Genomic DNA, 24,330 nt, shown 5'->3' on the forward strand with positions numbered 1-24,330 from the left:
CTCTGCCTGCTGCACTCCTGATAAAGACTCTGCCTGCTGCACTCTGATACAGACTCTGCCTGCTGCACTCCTGATACAGACTCTGCCTGCTGCACTCCTGATACAGACTCTGCCTGCTGCAATGCTGAAACAGACTCTGCCTGCTGCACTCCAGATACAGACTCTGCCTGCTGCACTCCTGATACAGAATCTGCCTGCTACACTCCTGATGCAGACTCTGCCTGCTGCACTCTGATAAAGACTCTGCCTGCTGAACTCTGAAACAGACTCTGTCTACTGCACTCTGATAAAGACTCTGCCTGCTGCACTCCTGATACAGACTCTGCCTGCTGCAAGACTGATACAGACTCTGCCTGCTGCAAGACTGATACAGACTCTGCCTGCTGAACTCCTGATACAGACTCTGCCTGGTGCACTCCTGATATAGACTCTGCCTGCTGCACTCTGATACAGACTCTGCCTGCTGCACTCTGATACAGACTCTGCCTGCTGCACTCCTGATACAGACCCTGCCTGCTGCACTCTGATACAGACTCTGCCTGCTGCACTCCTGATACAGACTCTGCCTGCTGAACTCTGATACAAACTCTGCCTGCTGCACTCCTGATGCAGACTCTGCCTGCTGCACTCTGATACAGACTCTGCCTGCTGCACTCCTGGTACAAACTCTGCCTGCTGCACTCCTGATACAGACTCGACCTGCTGCACTCCTGATACAGACACTGCCTGCTGCACTCCTGATAAAGACTCTGCCTGCTGCACTCTGATACAGACTCTGCCTGCTGCACTCCTGATACAGACTCTGCCTGCTGCACTCCTGATACAGACTCTGCCTGCTGCAATGCTGAAACAGACTCTGCCTGCTGCACTCCAGATACAGACTCTGCCTGCTGCACTCTGATACAGAATCTGCCTGCTACACTCCTGATGCAGACTCTGCCTGCTGCACTCTGATACAGACTCTGCCTGCTGAACTCTGATACAGAGTCTGTCTACTGCACTCTGATAAAGACTCTGCCTGCTGCACTCCTGATACAGACTCTGCCTGCTGCAAGACTGATACAGACTCTGCCTGCTGAACTCTGATACAGACTCTGCCTGCTGCACTCCTGATACAGACTCTGCCTGCTGAACTCTGATACAGACTCTGCCTGCTGCACTCCTGATGCAGACTCTGCCTGCTGCACTCTGATACAGACTCTGCCTGCTGCAAGACTGATACAGACTCTGCCTGCTGAACTCCTGATACAGACTCTGCCTGGTGCACTCCTGATATAGACTCTGCCTGCTGCACTCTGATACAGACTCTGCCTGCTGCACTCTGATACAGACTCTGCCTGCTGCACTCCTGATACAGACTCTACCTGCTGCAATCTGATACAGACTCTGCCTGCTGCACTCCTGATACAGACTCTGCCTGCTGAACTCTGATACAGACTCTGCCTGCTGCACTCCTGATGCAGACTCTGCCTGCTGCACTCTGATACAGACTCTGCCTGCTGCACTCTGATAAAGACTCTGCATGCTGCACTCCTGATACAGACTCTGCCTGCTGCACTCTGATAAAGACACTGCCTGCTGCACTCTGATGCAGATTCTGCCTGCTGCACTCCTGATACAGACTCGCCCTGCTGCACTACGGATATAGACTCTGCCTGCTGCACTCCTGATATAGATTCTGCCTGCTGCACTCCTGATACAGACTCGGCCTGCTGCACTTTGATACAGACCCTGTCAGCTGCACTCCTGATACAGGCTTTGCCTGCTGCACTTCTGATACAGACTCGCCCTGCTGCACTACGGATATAGACTCTGCCTGCTGCACTCCTGATATAGACTCTGCCTGCTGCACTCCTGATACAGACTCGGCCTGCTGCACTTTGCTACAGACCCTGTCAGCTGCACTCCTGATACAGGCTTTGCCTGCTGCACTCTGATAAAGACACTGCCTGCTGCACTCTGATGCAGATTCTGCCTGCTGCACTCCTGATACAGACTCGCCCTGCTGCACTACGGATATAGACTCTGCCTGCTGCACTCCTGATATAGACTCTGCCTGCTGCACTCCTGATACAGACTCGGCCTGCTGCACTTTGATACAGACCCTGTCAGCTGCACTCCTGATACAGGCTTTGCCTGCTGCACTTCTGATACAGACTCGCCCTGCTGCACTACGGATATAGACTCTGCCTGCTGCACTCCTGATATAGACTCTGCCTGCTGCACTCCTGATACAGACTCGGCCTGCTGCACTTTGATACAGACCCTGTCAGCTGCACTCCTGATACAGGCTTTGCCTGCTGCACTCCTGATACAGACTCGCCCTGCTGCACTACGGATATAGACTCTGCCTGCTGCACTCTGATACAGACTCTGCCTGCTGCACTCCTGATACAAACTCTGCCTGCTGCACTCCTGATACAGACTCGACCTGCTGCACTCCTGATACAGACTCTGCCTGCTGCACTCCTGATAAAGACTCTGCCTGCTGCACTCTGATATAGACTCTGCCTGCTGCACTCCTGATACAGACTCTGCCTGCTGCACTCCTGATACAGACTCTGCCTGCAGCAATGCTGAAACAGACTCTGCCTGCTGCACTCCAGATACAGACTCTGCCTGCTGCACTCTGATACAGAATCTGCCTGCTACACTCCTGATGCAGACTCTGCCTGCTGCACTCTGATACAGACTCTGCCTGCTGAACTCTGATACAGACTCTGTCTACTGCACTCTGATAAAGACTCTGCCTGCTGCACTCCTGATACAGACTCTGCCTGCTGCAAGACTGATACAGACTCTGCCTGCTGAACTCCTGATACAGACTCTGCCTGGTGCACTCCTGATATAGACTCTGCCTGCTGCACTCTGATACAGACTCTGCCTGCTGCACTCTGATACAGACTCTGCCTGCTGCACTCCTGATACAGACTCTACCTGCTGCACTCTGATACAGACTCTGCCTGCTGCACTCCTGATACAGACTCTGCCTGCTGAACTCTGATACAGACTCTGCCTGCTGCACTCCTGATGCAGACTCTGCCTGCTGCACTCTGATACAGACTCTGCCTGCTGCAAGACTGATACAGACTCTGCCTGCTGAACTCCTGATACAGACTCTGCCTGGTGCACTCCTGATATAGACTCAGCCTGCTGCACTCTGATACAGACTCTGCCTGCTGCACTCTGATACAGACTCTGGCTGCTGCACTCCTGATACAGACTCTACCTGCTGCAATCTCATACAGACTATGCCTGCTGCACTCCTGATGCAGACTCTGCCTGCTGCACTCTGATACAGACTCTGCCTGCTGCACTCTGATAAAGACTCTGCATGCTGCACTCCTGATACAGACTCTGCCTGCTGCACTCTGATAAAGACACTGCCTGCTGCACTCTGATGCAGATTCTGCCTGCTGCACTCCTGATACAGACTCGCCCTGCTGCACTACGGATATAGACTCTGCCTGCTGCACTCTGATACAGACTCTGCCTGCTGCACTCCTGATACAAACTCTGCCTGCTGCACTCCTGATACAGACTCGGCCTGCTGCACTCCTGATACAGACTCTGCCTGCTGCACTCTGATACACACTCTGCCTGCTGCACTCCTGATACAGACTCTGCCTGCTGCACTCCTGATACAGACTCTGCCTGCTGCAATGCTGATACAGACTCTGCCTGCTGCACTCCAGATACAGACTCTGCCTGCTGCACTCTGTTACACAATCTGCCTGCTGCACTCCTGATGCAGACTCTGCCTGCTGCACTCTGATACAGACTCTGCCTGCTGCATTCTGATACAGACTCTGTCTACTGCACTCTGATAAAGACTCTGCCTGCTGCACTCCTGATACAGACTCTGCCTGCTGCAAGACTGATACAGACTCTGCCTGCTGAACTCCTGATACAGACTCTGCCTGGTGCAATCCTGATACAGACTCTGCCTGCTGCACTCCTGATATAGACTCTGCCTGTTGGACTCTGATACAGACTCTGCCTGCTGCACTCTGATGCAGACTCTGCCTGCTGCACTCCTGATACAGACTCTGCCTGCTGCACTCTGATACAGACTATGCCTGCTGTACTCCTGATACAGACTCTGCCTGCTGAACTCTGATAGAGACTCTGCCTGCTGCACTCCTGATACAGACTCTGCCTGCTGCACTCTGATACAGACGCTGCCTGCTGCACTCCTGATATAGACTCTGCCTGCTGCACTCTTGAAGCAAACTCTGCCTGCTGAACTCCTGATATAGACTCTGCCTGCTGCACTCCTGATACAGACTCTGCCTGCTGCACTTTGATACAGACCCTGTCAGCTGCACTCCTGATACAGGCTTTGCCTGCTGCACTCCTGATACAGACTCTGCCTGCTGCACTCTGATACAGACTCTGCCTGCAGCACTCTGATACAGACTCTGCCTGCTGCACTCCTGATATAGACTCTGCCTGCTGCACTTTGATACAGACTTTCAACTGCACTCCTGATACAGGCTTTGCCTGCTGCACTCCTGATACAGGCTCTGCCTGCTGCACTCTGATACAGACTTGGCCTGCTGCACTCTGATACAGACTCTGCCTGCTGAACTCTGATACAGACTCTGCCTGCTGCACTCCTGATACAGACTCTGCATGCTGCACTCCTGATACAGACTCTGCCTGCTGCACTCTCATACAGACTCTGCCTGCTGCACTCTGATACAGACTCTGCCTGCTGCACTCTGATACAGACTCTGCCTGCTGCCCTCTGATACAGACTCTGCTTGCTGCACTCCTGATACAGACTCTACCTGCTTCACTCCTGATACAGACTCTGCCTGCTGTACTCTGATACAGACTCTGCCTGCTGCACTCCTGATGCAGACTCTGCCTTCTGCACTCCTGATACAGACTCTGCCTGCTGCACTCTGAAACAGACTCTGCCTGCTGCCCTCTGATAAAGACTCTGCCTGCTGCACTCTGATACAAACTCTGCCAGTTGCTCTCCAGATACAGACTCTGCCTGCTGCACTCCTGATACAGACTCGCCCTGCTGCACTACGGATATAGACTCTGCCTGCTACACTCTGATACAGACTCTGCCTGTTGCACTCCTGATACAAACTATGCCTGCTGCACTACTGACACAGACTCGGCCTGCTGCACTCCTGATACAGACTCGGCCTGCTGCACTCCTGATAAAGACTCTGCCTGCTGCACTCCTGATACAGACTCTGCCTGCTGCACTCCTGATACAGACTCTGCCTGCTGCACTCCTGATACAGACTCTGCCTGCTGCACTCCTGATACAGACTCTGCCTGCTGCAATGCTGATACAGACTCTGCCTGCTGCACTCCAGAAACAGACTCTGCCTGCTGCACTCTGATACAGAATCTGCCTGCTGCACTCCTGATGCAGACTATGCCTGCTGCACTCTGAAACAGACTCTGTCTACTGCACTCTGATAAAGACTCTGCCTGCTGCACTCCTGATACAGACTCTGCCTGCTGCAAGACTGATACAGACTCTGCCTGCTGAACTCCTGATACAGACTCTGCCTGTTGCACTCCTGATACAGACTCTGCCTGCTGCACTCCTGATATAGACTCTGACTGCTGCACTCCTGATACAGACTCTGCCTGCTGCACTCTGATACAGACTCTGCCTGCTGCACTCCTGATACAGACTCTGCCTGCTGAACTCTGATACAGACTCTACCTGCTGCACTCCTGATGCAGACTCTGCCTGCTGCACTCCTGATACAGACTCTGCCTGCTGCACTCTGATACAGACTCTGCCTGCTGCACTCCTGATTAGTGTTGAGCCACCCCCGTAGTGTTCGGGTTCGGTTCGGTTCGTCGAACACCGGGATGTTCGAGGAACTGTTCGTCGAACTGTTCGTCGAACACCTTAGAACACCGTCGAACACCGTTAAAACCAATGGCAGGCAAACAAAAACACATAGAAACACATAGAAAACACCTGCAAAGGTGTCCAAAAGCTGACAAACTGCTCAGAAGACACTCTCTTTAAAAAAGCCGGCCGGCAAATTCAGCAGCGGCATACACCGGTACCCGACAATTTAGACAAGAAGGAATAGAGCATCACACATAGATTAGATAGATAGAAACATGTCAGTCACACATATAAGAAGCACAGTGACAGTGTTGGTTACTGCACTTGTCATTTAGTGTAAAGGATTTATTAAAAAAAATATTAGTGTTTTCATGCACCGTCTCTTTAAAAAAGCCGGCCGGCAATTCAGCATCTGTACCCGACAATTTAGAACAGAAAGAATAGAGCTTCACACATAGATTAGATAGATAGAAACATGTCAGTCACATATATAATAAGTACAGTGACAGTGTTGCTTACTGTACTTGTCATTTAGTGTAAAGGATTTATTTAAAAAAATAATAGTGTTTTCATGCACTGTCTCTTTAAAAAAGCCGGCCGGCAATTCAGCAGCGGTACCCGACAATTTAGAACAGAAAGATAGAGCATCACACATAGATTAGATAGATAGAAACATGTCAGTCACATATATATGAAGTACAGTGATAGTGTTCGTTACTGTACTTGTCATTTAGTATTAAAATAAAGGATTTATTATTAAAAAAATTGGCGTGGGGTTCCCCTTAATTTTAGGCTCTAGCGGAGGTTAAGCAGACAGCTGGGGCAGATGTTTGAAGCCTGGGAAGGGGGTAATACCCACGGAGCTTCCCAGGCTACTAATATCAGCCCCCAGCTGAATACATAGCCTTTACTAGCTATTAAAATGGGGGACCCCCCAAAAAAAATGACGTGGGGTCCCCCCTAATTTAATAGCTAGCAAAGGCTAGGCAGACAGCTGGGGGCTAATATTAATAGCCCAGGAAGGGAGCCATGAATATTGGCCCCCTCCCAGGCTAGAAACACCAGCCGTCAGCCGCCCCAGAAATGGCGCATTCATAGGATGCGCCAATTCTGGCACTTAGCCTCGCTCTTCCACGCTGCCCTGGTGCGGTGGCAGGGGGTAATAGGGTTGGGGTTGATGTCAGCTTATAATGCCAGCTGACATCAAGCCCAGGTTAGTAATGGAGAGGCGTCTATAAGACACCCCCATTACTAACCCCATAGTCAAAGTTAAAAAAAACACAAACACCCAGAATAAAGTCCTTTAATTGAAATAAAGACACAATCCTTTATTGTTCTAAATTAAACCATACTTACCATCACGCCCATTCCAGCTGAAGCCAACGATCTCCTGCAATAAAAGAAAAATAATAAAGCAACCTCATCCTTACCTTTCCATGGTTCCCACGACAGCTTCAGCTCTGCTACATCGAGATGACAGGCTGGACCGCAGCAGAACGCTGCCATCCAGCCTGTCATCCCGCAGACACTGAGAAGCGCAGGCTTGCTTGCGCTGCTCAGCGTCTCTCTGTGACGACATCCAGATGAGCCGAGTTCATGTCCAATGAACTCGGCTCACCTCATGCACGTCACTGACAGCGTGGGAAAATTCTCACGCTGAAGCGCTGATTGGAGGAGAATTTTCCCACGCTGTCAGTGACGTGCAGGAGGTGAGCTGAGTTCATTGGACATGAGCTCACCTCATGCACATCACTGACAGCGTGGGAGAATTCTCCTGCACTCAGCACTTCAGCGTGAGAATTTTCCCACGCTGTCAGTGACGTGCAGGAGGTGAGCTGAGTTCATTGGACATGAGCTCACCTCATGCACATCACTGACAGCGTGGGAGAATTCTCCTGCACTCAGCACTTCAGCGTGAGAATTTTCCCACGCTGTCAGTGACGTGCATGAGGTGAGCCGAGTTCATTGGACATGACCTCGGCTCATCTGGATGCCGTCACAGCGAGACAGTGAGGAGCGCAAGCATGCCTGCGCTTCTCAGTGTCTGCGGGATGACAGACTGGATGGCAGCGTTCTGCTGCTGTCCAGCCAGTCATCTCGATGTAGCAGAGCTGAAGCTGTCGTGGGAACCATGGAAAGGTAAGGATGAGGTTGGTTTATTATTTTTCTTTTATTGCAGGAGATCGTTGGCTTCAGCTGGAATGGGTGTGATGGTAAGTATGGTTTAATTTAGAACAATAAAGAATTGTGTCTTTATTTCAATTAAAGGACTTTATTCTGGGTGTTGTGTTTTTTTTAAATACTTTACTAGAAATTCATGGCGGTCATGTCTAATACTGGCGTGACCCCATGAATTTTGGGCTTGGGGCCAGCTGATAATACCAAGCTGGCCCTAACCCCTTTATTACCCAGTGAGCCACCGCACCAGGGCCCTGGATGAGTTGGGTACAGCGCCAGAAGATGGCGCTTCTATGAACGCGCCATTTTCCGGGGTGGCTGCGGACTGCAATTTGTAGCGGGGGGGGGCCCAGAAAGCTTGGGCCTCCCTGCGCTGCAGATTCCAGCCCCCAGCTGCCTAGTTGTACCTGGCTGGACACAAAAATAGGGCGAAGCCCCACGTACTTTTTTTTTAATTATTTCATGAAATTCATGAAATAATTAAGAAAAAAAGGCCTTCCCTATATTGTTGTGTCCGGCCAGGTACAAATAGGCAGCTGGTGGTTGGGGGCAGCCCGTTCCTGCCTGCTGTACCTGGCTGGACACAAATATAGTGCGAAGCCCCACTTCAATTTTTTTTAATTATTTCATGAAATTCATGAAATAATTAAGAAAAAAAGGCCTTCCCTATATTGTTGTGTCCGGCCAGGTACAAATAGGCAGCTGGTGGATGGGGGCAGCCCGTTCCTGCCTGCTGTACCTGGCTGGACACAAATATAGTGCGAAGCCCCACTTCAATTTTTTTTAATTATTTCATGAAATTCATGAAATAATTAAGAAAAAAAGGGCTTCCCTATATTGTTGTGTCCGGCCAGGTACAAATAGGCAGCTGGTGGATGGGGGCAGCCCGTTCCTGCCTGCTGTACCTGGCTGGACACAAATATAGTGCGAAGCCCCACTTCAATTTTTTGAAATTTTTCAGGAAATTCATGAAATAATTTAAAAAAAATTGACGTGGGGCTTCGCACTATATTTGTGTCCAGCCAGGTACAGCAGGCAGGAACGGGCTGCCCCCAACCACCAGCTGCCTATTTGTACCTGGCCGGACACAACAATATAGGGAAGCCCTTTTTTTCTTAATTATTTCATGAAATAATTTAAAGAAAATTGACGTGGGGCTTCGCCCTGTTTTTGTGTCCAGCCAGGTACAACTAGGCAGCTGGGGGCTGGAATCCGCAGCGCAGGGAGGCCCAAGCTTTCTGGGCCCCCCCCGCTGCAAATTGCAGTCCGCAGCCACCCCGGAAAATGGCGCGTTCATAGAAGCGCCATCTTCTGGCGCTGTACCCAACTCATCCAGGGCCCTGATGCGGTGGCTCACTGGGTAATAAAGGGGTTAGGGCCAGCTTGGCATTATCAGCTGGCCCTAAGCCCGAAATTCATGGGGTCACGCCAATATTAGACATGACCACCATGAATTTCTAGTAAAGTATTTAAAAAAAACACAACACCCAGAAAAAAGTCCTTTAATTGAAATAAACACACAATTCTTTATTGTTCTAAATTAAACCATACTTACCATCACGCCCATTCCAGCTGAAGCCAACGATCTCCTGAAATAAAAGAAAAATAATAAAGCAACATCATCCTTACCTTTCCATGGTTCCCATGACAGCTTCAGCTCTGCTACATCGAGATGACAGGCTGGACCGCAGCAGAACGCTGCCATCCAGCCTGTCATCCCGCAGACACTGAGAAGCGCAGGCTTGCTTGCGCTCCACAGTGTCTCTCTGTGAGGGCATCCAGATGAGCCGAGTTAATGTCCAATGAACTCGGCTCACCTCATGCACGTCACTGACAGCGTGGGAAAATTCTCATGCACTCAGCGCTTCAGCGTGGGAGAATTCTCACACTGAAGCGCTGAGTGCAGGAGAATTCTCCCACGCTGTCAGTGACGTGCAGGAGGTGAGCTGAGTTCATTGGACATGAGCTCACCTTATGCACGTCACTGACAGCGTGGGAAAATTCTCCTGCACTCAGCGCTTCAGCGGGAGAATTCTCACGCTGAAGCGCTGAGTGCAGGAGAATTCTCCCACGCTGTCAGTGACGTGCAGGAGGTGAGCTGAGTTCATTGGACATGAGCTCACCTTATGCACGTCACTGACAGCGTGGGAGAATTCTCCTGCACTCACCGCTTCAGCGTGAGAATTTTCCCACGCTGTCAGTGACGTGCATGAGGTGAGCCGAGTTCATTGGACATGAACTCGGCTCATCTGGATGTCGTCACAGAGAGACGCTGAGCAGCGCAAGTAAGCCTGCGCTTCTCAGTGTCTGCGGGATGAGAGGCTGGATGGCAGCGTTCTGCTGCGGTCCAGCCTGTCATCTCGATGTAGCAGAGCTGAAGCTGTCGTGGGAACCATGGAAAGGTAAGGATGAGGTTGCTTTATTATTTTTCTTTTATTGCAGGAGATCGTTGGCTTCAGCTGGAATGGGCGTGACGGTAAGTATGGTTTAATTTAGAACAATAAAGGATTGTGTCTTTATTTCAATTAAAGGACTTTATTCTGGGTGTTTGTGTTTTTTTTAACTTTGACTATGGGGTTAGTAATGGGGGTGTCTTATAGACGCCTCTCCATTACTAACCTGGGCTTGATGTCAGCTGGCATTATAAGCTGACATCAACCCCAACCCTATTACCCCCTGCCACCGCACCAGGGCAGCGTGGAAGAGCGAGGCTAAGTGCCAGAATTGGCGCATCCTATGAATGCGCCATTTCTGGGGCGGCTGACGGCTGGTGTTTCTAGCCTGGGAGGGGGCCAATATTCATGGCTCCCTTCCTGGGCTATTAATATCAGCCCCCAGCTGTCTGCCTAGCCTTTGCTAGCTATTAAATTAGGGGGGACCCCACGTCATTTTTTTTGGGGGGTCCCCCATTTTAATAGCTAGTAAAGGCTATGTATTCAGCTGGGGGCTGATATTAGTAGCCTGGGAAGCTCCGTGGGTATTACCCCCTTCCCAGGCTTCAAACATCTGCCCCAGCCATCTGCTTAACCTCCGCTAGAGCCTAAAATTAAGGGGAACCCCACGCCAATTTTTTTAATAATAAATCCTTTATTTTAATACTAAATGACAAGTACAGTAACCAACACTGTCACTGTACTTCGTATATATGTGGCTGACATGTTTCTATCTATCTAATCTATGTGTGAAGCTCTATTCTGTCTGTTATAAATTGTCGGGTACCGCTGCTGAATTGCCGGCCGGCTTTTTTAAAGAGACGGTGCATGAAAACACTATTATTTTTTTTGATAAATCCTTTACGCTAAATGACAAGTACAGTAAGCAGCACTTTCACTGTACTTCGTATATATGTGGCTGACATGTTTATATCTATCTAATCTATGTGTGAAGCTCTATTCTTTCGGTTCTAAATTGTCGGGTACCGGTCTATGCCGCTGCTGAATTGCCGGCTTTTCATGTTTCACTGTTGGCACTGTTCCCATCGATTTGGGCAATCACTGTAATGCCACAACCACCATGGCTGTGGCATTACAGTGAGTGGCAGACAATCCCTGCATGATTGGTGCTCTAAATAGCGCCAGACATGCAGGACACGCTTTTGGTGCACGAACAGTTATCGAACATAACCTCGAACAGCCGAATTTTTTGCAAATCGTTCGGGTTCGTCGAACAACTCGAACACCGCCCAAAACAGCTCGAATTTGAGATTGGCGAACAGTTCTAGTCGAACACCGCTCATCTCTACTCCTGATACAGACTCTGCCTGCTGAACTCTGATACAGACTCTACCTGCTGCACTCCTGATGCAGACACTGCCTGCGGCACTCTGATGCAGATTCTGCCTGCTGCACCCGTGATACAGACTCTGCCTGCTGTACTCTGATACAGACTCTGCCTGCTGCACTCCTGATACAGACTCGCCCTGCTGCACTACGGATATAGACTCTGCCTGCTGCACTCTGATACAGACTCTGCCTGCTGCACTCCTGATACAAACTCTGCCTGCTGCACTCCTGATACAGACTCGGCCTGCTGCACTCCTGATACAGACTCTGCCTGCTGCACTCCTGATAAAGACTCTGGCTGCTGCCCTCTGATACAGACTCTGCCTGCTGCACTCCTGATACAGACTCTGCCTGCTGCACTCCTGATACAGACTCTGCCTGCTGCAATGCTGATAGAGACTCTGCCTGCTGCACTCCAGATACAGACTCTGCCTGCTGCACTCTGATACAGAATCTGCCTGCTGCACTCCTGATGCAGACTCTGCCTGCTGCACTCTGATACAGACTCTGCCTGCTGCACTCTGATACAGACTCTGTCTACTGCACTCTGATAAAGACTCTGCCTGCTGCACTCCTGATACAGACTCTGCCTGCTGCACTCCTGATACAGACTCGGCCTTCTGCACTACGAATATACACTCTGCCTGCTGCACTCTGATACAGACTCTGCCTGTTGCACTCCTGATACAGACTCTGCCTGCTGCACTCTGATACAGACTCTGTCTGCTTCACCCTGATACAGATTCTGCCTGCTGCACTCCTGATACAGACTCTGCCTGCTGCACTCCTGATTCAGACTCTGCCTGCTACACTCTGATACAGACTCTGCCTGCTGCACTCTGATGCAGACTCTGTCTACTGCACTTTGATAAAGACTCTGCATGCTGCACTCCTGACACAGACTCTGCCTGCTGCAAGACTGATACAGACTCAGCCTGCTGAACTCCTGATACAGACTCTGCCTGGTTCACTCCTGATACAGACTCTGCCTGCTGCACTCCTGATATAGACTCTGCCTGCTGCACTCTGAAACAGACTCTGCCTGCTGCACTCTGATACAGACTGTTCCTGCTGCACTCCTGATACAGACTCTGCCTGCTTCACTCTGATACAGGCTTTGCCTGCTGCACTCCTGATACAGACTCTGCCTGTTGAACTCTGATACAGACTCTGCCTGCTGCCCTCTGATAAAGACTCTGCCTGGTGCACTCTGATACAGACTCTGCCTGCTGCACTCCTGATATAGACTCTGCCTGCTGCACTCCTGATACAGACTCAACCTGCTGCACTATGATACAGACTCTGCCTGCTGCACTCCTGATACAGACTCTGCCTGCTGAACTCTGATATAGACCCTGCCTGCTGCACTCTGATACAGACGCTGCCTACTGCACTCCTGATATAGACTCTGCCTGCTGCACTCTTGATACAGACTCTGCCTGCTGAACTCCTGATATAGACTCTGCCTGCTGCACTCCTGATACAGACTCTGCCTGCTGCACTTTGATACTGACTCTGTCTTCTGCACTCCTGATACAGGCTTTGCCTTCTGCACTCCTGATACAGACTCTGCCTGCTGCACTCTGATACAGACTCTGCCTGCTGAACTCTGATACAGACTCTGCCTGCTGCACTCCTGATACAGACTCTGCCTGCTGCACTCTGATACAGACTGTACCTGCTGCACTCTGATACAGACTCTGCCTGCTGCACTCCTGATACAGACTCTACCTGCTGCACTCCTGATACAGAATCTGCCTGCTGTACACTGATACAGACTCTGGCTGCTGCACTCCTGATGCAGACTCTGCCTGCTGCACTCGTGATACAGACTCGGCCTGCTGCACTCCTGATACAGACTCTGCCTGCTGCATTCTGATACAGACTCTGCCTGCTGCACTCTGATACAGACTCTGCTGGCTGCACTCTGATAGAGACTCTGCCTGCTGCACTCTGATAAAGACTCTGCCTGCTGCACTCTGATACAGACTCTGCCTGCTGCACTCCTGATACAGACTCTGCCTGCTGCAATGCTGATACAGACTCTGCCTGCTACACTCCAGATACAGACTCTGCCTGCTGCACTCTGATACAGACTCTGCCTGCTGCACTCCTGATGCAGACTCTGCCTGCTGCACTCTGATACAGACTCTGCCTGCTGCACTCTGATACAGACTCTGTCTACTGCACTCTGATACAGACTCTGCCTGCTGCACTGTGATACAGAGTCTGTCTACTGCACTCTGATAAACACTCTGCCTGCTGCATTCCTGATACAGACGCTGCCTGCTGCACTCCTGATAGAGACGCTGCCTACTGCACTCCGGATATAGACTCTGCCTGCTGCACTCTTGATACAGACTCTGCCTGCTGAACTCCTGATACAGACTCTGCCTGCTGCACTTTGATACTGACTCTGTCTGCTGCACTCCTGATACAGGCTTTGCCTTCTGCACTCCTGATACAGACTCTGCCTGCTGCACTCTGATACAGACTCTGCCTGCTGCACTCTGATACAGACTCTGCCTGCTGCACTCCTGATACAGACTCTGCCTGCTGCACTCTGATAGAGACTCTGCCTGCTGCACTCTGATAAAGACTCTGACTGCTGCATTCTGATACAGACTCTGCCGGCTGCACTCTGATACAGACTCTGCTAGCTGCACTCTGATAGAGACTCTGCCTGCTGCACTCTGATAAAGACTCTGCCTGCTGCACTCTGATAAAGACTCTGCCTGCTGCACTCCTGATACAGACTCTGCCTGCTGCAATGCTGATACAGACTCTGCCTGCTGAACTCCAGATACAGACTCTGCCTGCTGCACTCTGATACAGACTCTGCCTGCTGCACTCCTGATGCAGACTCTGCCTGCTGCACTCTGATACAGACTCTGCCTGCTGCACTCTGATACAGACTCTGTCTACTGCACTCTGATAAAGACTCTGCCTGCTGCACTCCTGATACAGACTCTGCCTGCTGCAAGACTGATACAGACTCTGCCTGCTGAACTCCTGATACAGACTCTGCCTTGTGCACTCCTGATACAGACTCTGCCTGCTGCACTCCTGATATAGACTCTGCCTGCTGCACTCTGATACAGACTCTGCCTGCTGCACTCTGATACAGACTCTGCCTGCTGCACTCCTGATACAGACTCTGCCTGCTGCACTCTGATACAGACTCTGCCTGCTGCACTCCTGATACAGACTCTGCCTGCTGAACTCTGATACAGACTCTGCCTGCTGCACTCCTGATACAGACTCTGCCTGCTGCACTACTGATACAGACGCTGCCTGCTGCACTCCTGATATAGACTCTGCCTGCTGCACTCCTGATACAGACTCTGCCTGCTGCACCCCTGATACAGACTCTGCCTGCTGCACTCCTGATATAGACTCTGTCTGCTACTCTCCTCATTCAGACTCTCTGCCTGCTGCACTTTGATACAGACTCTGTCTGATGCACTCCTGATACAGGCCTTGCCTGCTGCACTCCTGATACAGACTCTACCTGCTTCACTCCTGATACAGACTCTGCCTGCTGTACTCTGATACAGACTCTGTCTGCTGCACTCCTGATGCAGACTCTGCCTGCTGCACTCCTGATACAGACTCTGCCTGCTGCACTCTGAAACAGACTCTGCCTGCTGCCCTCTGATAAAGACTCTGCCTGCTGCACTCTGATACAAACTCTGCCAGTTGCTCTCCAGATACAGACTCTGCCTGCTGCACTCCTGATACAGGCTTTGCCTGCTGCACTCCTGATACAGACTCTGCCTGCTGCACTCTGATACAGACTTTGCCTGCTGCACTCTGATACAGACTCTGCCTGCTGCACTCCTGATACTGACTCTGCCTGCTGCACTCTGATACAGACTCTGTCTGCTGCACTCTGATACAGACTCTGCCTGCTGCACTCCTGATACAGACTCTGCCTGCTGCACTCTGATACAGACTCTGCCTGCTGCACTCCTGATACAGACTCGCCCTGCTGCACTACGGATATAGACTCTGCCTGCTGCACTCTGATACAGACTCTGCCTGCTGCACTCCTGATACAAACTCTGCCTGCTGCACTCCTGATACAGACTCGGCCTGCTGCACTCCTGATACAGACTCTGCCTGCTGTACTCCTGATAAAGACTCTGGCTGCTGCACTCTGATACAGACTCTGCCTGCTGCACTCCTGATACAGACTCTGCCTGCTGCACTCCTGATACAGACTCTGCCTGCTGCAATGCTGATAGAGACTCTGCCTGCTGCACTCCAGATACAGACTCTGCCTGCTGCACTCTGATACAGAATCTGCCTGCTGCACTCCTGATGCAGACTATGCCTGAAGCACTCTGATACAGACTCTGCCTGCTGCACTCTGATACAGACTCTTTCTACTGCACTCTGATAAAGACTCTGCCTGCTGCACTCCTGATACAGACTCTGCCTGCTGCAAGACTGATACAGACTCTGCCTGCTGAACTCCTGATACAGACTCTGCCTGGTGCACTCCTGATACAGACTCTGCCTGCTGCACTCTGATACAGACTCTGCCTGCTGCACTCCTGATACAGACTCTCCCTGCTGCACTCTGATACAGACTCTGCCTGCTGCACTCCTGATACAGACTGCCTGCTGCACTCTGATAACGACGCTGCCTGCTGCACTCCTGATATAGACTCTGCCTGCTGCACTCTTGAAACAAGCTCTGTCTGCTGAACTCCTGATATAAACTCTGCCTGCTGCACTCCTGATACAGACTCTGCCTGCTGCACTCTGATACACACTCTGCCTGCTGCACTCTGATACAGACTCTGCCTGCTGCACTCCTGATATAGACTCTGCCTGCTGCACTTTGATACAGACTCTCAGCTGCACTCCTGATACAGGCTTTGCCTGCTGCACTCCTGATGCAGACTCTGCCTGCTGCACTCGTGATACAGACTCTGCCTGCTGCACTCTGAAACAGACTCTGCCTGCTGCCCTCTGATAAAGACTCTGCCTCCTGCACTCTGATACAAACTCTGCCAGTTGCTCTCCAGATACAGACTCTGCCTGCTGCACACCTGATACAGACTCTGCCTGCTGCACTCTGATGCAGATTCTGCCTGCTGCACTCCTGATACATACTCTGCCTGCTGTACTTTGATACAGACTCTGCCTGCTGCACTCCTGATACAGACTCGGCCTTCTGCACTACGAATATACACTCTGCCTGCTGCACTCTGATACAGACTCTGCCTGTTGCACTCCTGATACAGACTCTGCCTGCTGCACTCTGATACAGACTCTGCCTGCTTCACCCTGATACAGATTCTGCCTGCTGCACTCCTGATACAGACTCTGCCTGCTGCACTACTGATACAGACTCTGCCTGCTGCAAGACTGATACAGACTCAGCCTGCTGAACTCCTGATACAGACTCTGCCCGGTTCACTCCTGATACAGACTCTGCCTGCTGCACTCCTGATATAGACTCTGCCTGCTGCACTCTGAAACAGACTCTGCCTGCTGCACTCTGATACAGACTGTTCCTGCTGCACTCCTGATACAGACTCTGCCTGCTTCACTCTGATACAGACTCTGCCTGCTGCACTACTGATACAGTTTCTGCCTGTTGAACTCTGATACAAGGCATACAGACTCTGTCTGCTGAACTCCTGATATAGACTCTGCCTGCTGCACTCCTGATACAGACTCTGCCTGCTGCACTTTGATACTGACTCTGTCTGCTGCACTCCTGATACAGGCTTTGCCTTCTGCACTCCTGATACAGACTCTGCCTGCTGCACTCTGATACAGACTCTGCCTGCTGCACTCTGATACAGACTCTGCCTGCTGCACTCATGATACAGACTCTGCCTGCTGCACTCTGATACAGACTCTACCTGCTGCACTCTGATACAGACTCTGCCTGCTGCACTCCTGATACAGACTCTACCTGCTGCACTCCTGATACAGACTCTGCCTGCTGTACACTGATACAGACTCTGGCTGCTGCACTCCTGATGCTGACTCTGCCTGCTGCACTCCTGATACAGACTCTGCCTGCTGCATTCTGATACAGACTCTGCCTGCTGCACTCTGATACAGACTCTGCTGGCTGCACTCTGATAGAGACTCTGCCTGCTGCAATGCTGATACAGACACTGCCTGCTGCACTCCAGATACAGACTCTGCCTGCTGCACTCTGATACAGACTCTGCCTGCTGCACTCCTGATGCAGACTCTGCCTGCTGCACTCTGATACAGACTCTGCCTGCTGCACTCTGATACAGACTCTGTCTACTGCACTCTGATACAGACTCTGCCTGCTGCACTCCTGATACAGACGCTGCCTACTGCACTCCTGATATAGACTCTGCCTGCTGCACTCTTGATACAGACTCTGCCTGCTGAACTCCTGATATAGACTCTGCCTGCTGCACTCCTGATACAGACTCTGCCTGCTGCACTTTGATACTGACTCTGTCTGCTGCACTCCTGATACAGGCTTTGCCTTCTGCACTCCTGATACAGACTCTGCCTTCTGCACTCCTGATACAGACTCTGCCTGCTGCACTCTGATAGAGACTCTGCCTGCTGCACTCTGATAAAGACTCTGCCTGCTTCATTCTGATACAGACTCTGCCTGCTGCACTCTGATACAGACTCTGCTGGCTGCACTCTGATAGAGACTCTGCCTGCTGCACTCTGATAAAGACTCTGCCTGCTGCACTCTGATACAGACTCTGCCTGCTGCACTCCTGATACAGACTCTGCCTGCTGCAATGCTGATACAGACTCTGCCTGCTGCACTCCAGATACAGACTGTGCCTGCTGCACTCTGATACAGACTCTGCCTGCTGCACTCCTGGTGCAGACTCTGCCTGCTGCACTCTGATACAGACTCTGCCTGCTGCACTCTGATACAGACTCTGTCTACTGCACTCTGATAAAGACTCTGCCTGCTGCACTCCTGATACAGACTCTGCCTGCTGCAAGACTGATACAGACTCTGCCTGCTGAACTCCTGATACAGACTCTGCCTGCTGCACTCCTGATATAGACTCTGCCTGCTGCACTTTGATACAGACTCTGCCTGCTGCACTCTGATACAGACTCTGCCTGCTGCACTCCTGATACAGACTCTGCCTGCTGCACTCTGATACACACTCTGCCTGCTGCACTCCTGAAACAGACTCTGCCTGCTGAACTCTGATACAGACTCTGCCTGCTGCACTCCTGATACAGACTCTACCTGCTTCACTCCTGATACAGAATCTGCCTGCTGTACTCTGATACAGACTCTGCCTGCTGCACTCCTGATGCAGACTCTGCCTGCTGCACTCGTGATACAGACTCTGCCTGCTGCACTCTGAAACAGACTCTGCCTGCTGCCCTCTGATAAAGACTCTGCCTGCTGCACTCTGATGCAAACTCTGCCAGTTGCTCTCCAGATACAGACTCTGCCTGCTGCACACCTGATACAGACTCTGCCTGCTGCACTCTGATGCAGATTCTGCCTGCTGCACTCCTGATACATACTCCGCCTGCTGTACTTTGATACAGACTCTGCCTGCTGCACTCCTGATACAGACTCGGCCTTCTGCACTACGAATATACACTCTGAATGCTGCACTCTGATACAGACTCTGCCTGTTGCACTCCTGATACAGACTCTGCCTGCTGCACTCTGATACAGACTCTGCCTGCTTCACCCTGATACAGATTCTGCCTGCTGCACTCCTGATACAGACTCTGCCTGCTGCACTCTGATACAGACTCTGCCTGCTGCACTACTGATACAGACTCTGCCTGCTGCAAGACTGATACAGACTCATCCTGCTGAACTCCTGATACAGACTCTGCCCGGTTCACTCCTGATACAGACTCTGCCTGCTGCACTCCTGATATAGACTCTGCCTGCTGCACTCTGAAACAGACTCTGCCTGCTGCACTCTGATACAGACTGTTCCTGCTGCACTCCTGATACAGACTCTGCCTGCTTCACTCTGATACAGACTCTGCCTGCTGCACTCTGATACAGACTGTTCCTGCTGCACTCCAGATACAGACTCTGCCTGCTGCACACCTGATACAGACTCTGCCTGCTGCACTCTGATGCAGATTCTGCCTGCTGCACTCCTGATACATACTCCGCCTGCTGTACTTTGATACAGACTCTGCCTGCTGCACTCCTGATACAGACTCGGCCTTCTGCACTACGAATATACACTCTGAATGCTGCACTCTGATACAGACTCTGCCTGTTGCACTCCTGATACAGACTCTGCCTGCTGCTCTCCTGATATAGACTCTGCCTGCTGCACTCCTGATACAGACTCTGCCTGCTGCACTTTGATACTGACTCTGTCTGCTGCACTCCTGATACAGGCTTTGCCTTCTGCACTCCTGATACAGACTCTGCCTGCTGCACTCTGATACAGACTCTGCCTGCTGCACTCTGATACAGACTCTGCCTGCTGCACTCATGATACAGACTCTGCCTGCTGCACTCTGATACAGACTCTACCTGCTGCACTCTGATACAGACTCTGCCTGCTGCACTCCTGATACAGACTCTACCTGCTGCACTCCTGATACAGACTCTGCCTGCTGTACACTGATACAGACTCTGGCTGCTGCACTCCTGATGCTGACTCTGCCTGCTGCACTCGTGATACAGACTCGGCCTGCTGCACTCCTGATACAGACTCTTCCTGCTGCATTCTGATACAGACTCTGCCTGCTGCACTCTGATACAGACTCTGCTGGCTGCACTCTGATAGAGACTCTGCCTGCTGCACTCTGATAAAGACTCTGCCTGCTGCACTCTGATACAGACTCTGCCTGCTGCACTCCTGATACAGACTCTGCCTGCTGCAATGCTGATACAGACTCTGCCTGCTGCACTCCAGATACAGACTCTGCCTGCTGCACTCTGATACAGACTCTGCCTGCTGCACTCCTGATGCAGACTCTGCCTGCTGCACTCTGATACAGACTCTGCCTGCTGCACTCTGATACAGACTCTGTCTACTGCACTCTGATACAGACTCTGTCTACTGCACTCTGATACAGACTCTGCCTGCTGCACTCCTGATACAGACGCTGCCTACTGCACTCCTGATATAGACTCTGCCTGCTGCACTCTTGATACAGACTCTGCCTGCTGAACTCCTGATATAGACTCTGCCTGCTGCACTCCTGATACAGACTCTGCCTGCTGCACTTTGATACTGACTCTGTCTGCTGCACTCCTGATACAGGTTTTGCCTTCTGCACTCCTGATACAGACTCTGCCTGCTGCACTCCTGATACAGACTCTGCCTGCTGCACTCTGATAGAGACTCTGCCTGCTGCACTCTGATAAAGACTCTGCCTGCTGCATTCTGATACAGACTCTGCCTGCTGCACTCTGATACAGACTCTGCTGGCTGCACTCTGATAGAGACTCTGCCTGCTGCACTCTGATAAAGACTCTGCCTGCTGCACTCTGATACAGACTCTGCCTGCTGCACTCCTGATACAGACTCTGCCTGCTGCAATGCTGATACAGACTCTGCCTGCTGCACTCCAGATACAGACTGTGCCTGCTGCACTCTGATACAGACTCTGCCTGCTGCACTCCTGGTGCAGACTCTGCCTGCTGCACTCTGATACAGACTCTGCCTGCTGCACTCTGATACAGACTCTGTCTACTGCACTCTGATAAAGACTCTGCCTGCTGCACTCCTGATACAGACTCTGCCTGCTGCAAGACTGATACAGACTCTGCCTGCTGAACTCCTGATACAGACTCTGCCTGCTGCACTCCTGATATAGACTCTGCCTGCTGCACTTTGATACAGACTCTGCCTGCTGCACTCTGATACAGACTCTGCCTGCTGCACTCCTGATACAGACTCTGCCTGCTGCACTCTGATACACACTCTGCCTGCTGCACTCCTGATACAGACTCTGCCTGCTGAACTCTGATACAGACTCTGCCTGCTGCACTCCTGATACAGACTCTACCTGCTTCACTCCTGATACAGAATCTGCCTGCTGTACTCTGATACAGACTCTGCCTGCTGCACTCCTGATGCAGACTCTGCCTGCTGCACTCGTGATACAGACTCTGCCTGCTGCACTCTGAAACAGACTCTGCCTGCTGCCCTCTGATAAAGACTCTGCCTGCTGCACTCTGATACAAACTCTGCCAGTTGCTCTCCAGATACAGACTCTGCCTGCTGCACACCTGATACAGACTCTGCCTGCTGCACTCTGATGCAGATTCTGCCTGCTGCACTCCTGATACATACTCCGCCTGCTGTACTTTGATACAGACTCTGCCTGCTGCACTCCTGATACAGACTCGGCCTTCTGCACTACGAATATACACTCTGAATGCTGCACTCTGATACAGACTCTGCCTGTTGCACTCCTGATACAGACTCTGCCTGCTGCACTCTGATACAGACTCTGCCTGCTTCACCCTGATACAGATTCTGCCTGCTGCACTCCTGATACAGACTCTGCCTGCTGCACTCTGATACAGACTCTGCCTGCTGCACTACTGATACAGACTCTGCCTGCTGCAAGACTGATACAGACTCATCCTGCTGAACTCCTGATACAGACTCTGCCCGGTTCACTCCTGATACAGACTCTGCCTGCTGCACTCCTGATATAGACTCTGCCTGCTGCACTCTGAAACAGACTCTGCCTGCTGCACTCTGATACAGACTGTTCCTGCTGCACTCCTGATACAGACTCTGCCTGCTTCACTCTGATACAGACTCTGCCTGCTGCACTCTGATACAGACTGTTCCTGCTGCACTCCAGATACAGACTCTGACTGCTGCACACCTGATACAGACTCTGCCTGCTGCACTCTGATGCAGATTCTGCCTGCTGCACTCCTGATACATACTCCGCCTGCTGTACTTTGATACAGACTCTGCCTGCTGCACTCCTGATACAGACTCGGCCTTCTGCACTACGAATATACACTCTGAATGCTGCACTCTGATACAGACTCTGCCTGTTGCACTCCTGATACAGACTCTGCCTGCTGCTCTCCTGATATAGACTCTGCCTGCTGCACTCCTGATACAGACTCTGCCTGCTGCACTTTGATACTGACTCTGTCTGCTGCACTCCTGATACAGGCTTTGCCTTCTGCACTCCTGATACAGACTCTGCCTGCTGCACTCTGATACAGACTCTGCCTGCTGCACTCTGATACAGACTCTGCCTGCTGCACTCATGATACAGACTCTGCCTGCTGCACTCTGATACAGACTCTACCTGCTGCACTCTGATACAGACTCTGCCTGCTGCACTCCTGATACAGACTCTACCTGCTGCACTCCTGATACAGACTCTGCCTGCTGTACACTGATACAGACTCTGGCTGCTGCACTCCTGATGCTGACTCTGCCTGCTGCACTCGTGATACAGACTCGGCCTGCTGCACTCCTGATACAGACTCTTCCTGCTGCATTCTGATACAGACTCTGCCTGCTGCACTCTGATACAGACTCTGCTGGCTGCACTCTGATAGAGACTCTGCCTGCTGCACTCTGATAAAGACTCTGCCTGCTGCACTCTGATACAGACTCTGCCTGCTGCACTCCTGATACAGACTCTGCCTGCTGCAATGCTAATACAGACTCTGCCTGCTGCACTCCAGATACAGACTCTGCCTGCTGCACTCTGATACAGACTCTGCCTGCTGCACTCCTGATGCAGACTCTGCCTGCTGCACTCTGATACAGACTCTGCCTGCTGCACTCTGATACAGACTCTGTCTACTGCACTCTGATACAGACTCTGCCTGCTGCACTCCTGATACAGACGCTGCCTACTGCACTCCTGATATAGACTCTGCCTGCTGCACTCTTGATACAGACTCTGCCTGCTGAACTCCTGATATAGACTCTGCCTGCTGCACTCCTGATACAGACTCTGCCTGCTGCACTTTGATACTGACTCTGTCTGCTGCACTCCTGATACAGGCTTTGCCTTCTGCACTCCTGATACAGACTTTGCCTGCTGCACTCCTGATACAGACTCTGCCTGCTGCACTCTGATAGAGACTCTGCCTGCTGCACTCTGATAAAGACTCTGCCTGCTGCATTCTGATAAAGACTCTGCCTGCTGCACTCCTGATATAGACGCTGCCTACTGCACTCCTGATATAGACTCTGCCTGCTGCCCTCTTGATACAGACTCTGCGTGCTGAACTCCTGATATAGACTCTGCCTGCTGCACTCCTGATACAGACTCTGCCTGCTGCACTTTGATACTGACTCTGTCTGCTGCATTCCTGATACAGGCTTTGCCTTCTGCACTCCTGATACAGACTCTGCCTGCTGCACTCCTGATACAGACTCTGCCTGCTGCACTCTGATAGAGACTCTGCCTGCTGCACTCTGATAAAGACTCTGCCTGCTGCATTCTGATACAGACTCTGCCTGCTGCACTCTGATACAGACTCTGCTGGCTGCACTCTGATAGAGACTCTGCCTGCTGCACTCTGATAAAGACTCTGCCTGCGGCACTCTGATA

The sequence above is a fragment of the Phyllobates terribilis genome, unplaced genomic scaffold, assembly GCF_046119375.1.
Source record: "Phyllobates terribilis strain yellow unplaced genomic scaffold, ASM4611937v1 Scaffold_2__4_contigs__length_985480577, whole genome shotgun sequence".
NCBI lineage: Eukaryota > Metazoa > Chordata > Amphibia > Anura > Dendrobatidae > Phyllobates > Phyllobates terribilis.